The 1,836-nt window shown below is 39.5% G+C and overlaps 1 pseudogene; it reads right to left on the bottom strand.

Moving 5' to 3' along the window:
- Positions 1 to 1,070: 1,070 nt before the first annotated feature.
- Positions 1,071 to 1,190, bottom strand: LOC129888047 (5S ribosomal RNA; annotated as a pseudogene).
- Positions 1,191 to 1,836: the final 646 nt, after the last annotated feature.

Genomic DNA, 1,836 nt, shown 5'->3' with positions numbered 1-1,836 from the left:
GGACACCAGGTAGGTCAAGTATTAAAAGGAGTACTGTGATATTTAAGAGGTTCTAATTTCTTCCAACAATGGTTGGAAAATGATTTATGATAACAGTTTATAGTTCTCCATTGACTAATTAGGGAAAGACCTTCTAATAGAAATACCTCAAAGAGATGTCAAGAACTGAATACGAATATAAACTAAAAGAGGGATATCGATATGTATGTATGAATTAAACAGTGTGATACGAGTATGCAAGGATAAAGTGGAACCACTAGTAAGAAGATGCGTGTACACAACGTCGCCCCAAAAATAGTGGAACCCTTAAGGGGCGAGGATGGAAAACTTAAGGAACAAATGACGCAACTTTTATTCGCCCCAAGAAGCAAAGGATATAGGTTGGGACAAAGCCACTACTTCGAGAAAACCTGGAATAGTTATCGTCAGAATACTAGCACTGCCTAGTTGAAGTTAAAACGCCTACAAGAACCAACAAATGAAAGACGAGTACCCTCTAAAGGGGGGAAGTTAGTGAGAAAATAGCAAAGGTAGGAGGAGGCAACTGATATGGCAATATATTTGGGATGGACTTCTAAACTTCAATAAGATATCTTGCCGAACCAAGTTAGAAAGGTCTGGAAGCTACCAATAATTGGATGGAAGCCAGAATGCTACATAAGGCAGCGATAAAAAGTTGTGACGAGACCCTGAATAATATAACACTAGAAGGCGGCTGCGTATAAGAACAAAAGAGTGTAACCATGAAAGGATATCAATCAACTTAAGAGACATTACGAAGGATAATGACAACATACTAGACCAAAAGACAAAATGTTGGTTATAGAGTTAGTCGCAAATGATGTTGCGATAGATAAATAATCAAAGAAAAAGGAATAGAAAGCCTCCTGTGGTAGAAAATGAGGAGAACAGAAAGTGAATAAAGGATCGTGGAGCTAAAGGTCTACACCGATACTGGATGCAAGATAACAGACGAAAGGACAGGGCAAAACATAAAGACTTGCGAGACAGTGCTGAGGTAAATCTGGAGATAAGTCAAGTGCCCCACACATTATGACAAGGATTACAATGAAACGCGACACGAAGACTTACCAAGGAGGTCACCCATCCTAATATTACTCTCGCCCCAGCACACTTAACTTCAAAATTCTGATGGAACTTAATGCGTTAGAGCTGGTGTGATCGCGCGAGATGGAGGAATCTGAACTAGCGATGGAGAAACAATATGAGATTATGTACCCAAAGTATTATAAGATACGTTAAGGCAATTGTAACAAGGGCTTAATCAAAACAACAAGGATTAGCTAATTTCTAACTGATGACACACTCAAATGCCATAGCTCTTCAACATAGAACCAGTTAATGAAAGGAAAACCACAGAATGACTATATGGGCAAGTGGGCGAGGGAATTTCGACACCACTGGTATCCAACTCCAAGGGCGAAAAAGAAAAAAAAAGCAAAACCCAAAAAGGTAAGGGTACTAATTGATATAATTTATGAAAGCTAGGAAGTAATACCCAAAGTCGGAAATTCCATAATATGACTAGGACTACAAGACTCATTCCACACTCCATCGATAGATGACTCTGAAGGGAATGTTACCCGTGGATTAATGATATTGGCCCCTGCTCTTTTGATCAAAGCCTACCTATTCAGCCGAGAAGGTGTAAAAGTGTAGGGTGAAGAAATGGTAAGACCTTACGGAGTCCCCATAGCTATGATTCCAGGCAAAGAAGCCCAAGTTACAATTAACTACCAAGAGATGTAAGGATAGGTTAAGCCAAACTATCAAGATGGAATTGGTACTACGGATGACATAATACATGGCCACGAT

This window comes from Solanum dulcamara, chromosome 4 (genome assembly GCF_947179165.1).
Source record: "Solanum dulcamara chromosome 4, daSolDulc1.2, whole genome shotgun sequence".
NCBI lineage: Eukaryota > Viridiplantae > Streptophyta > Magnoliopsida > Solanales > Solanaceae > Solanum > Solanum dulcamara.
The sequence above is the reverse complement of the archived record's forward strand: the minus strand, read 5'-3'. Positions and strand labels throughout refer to the sequence as shown.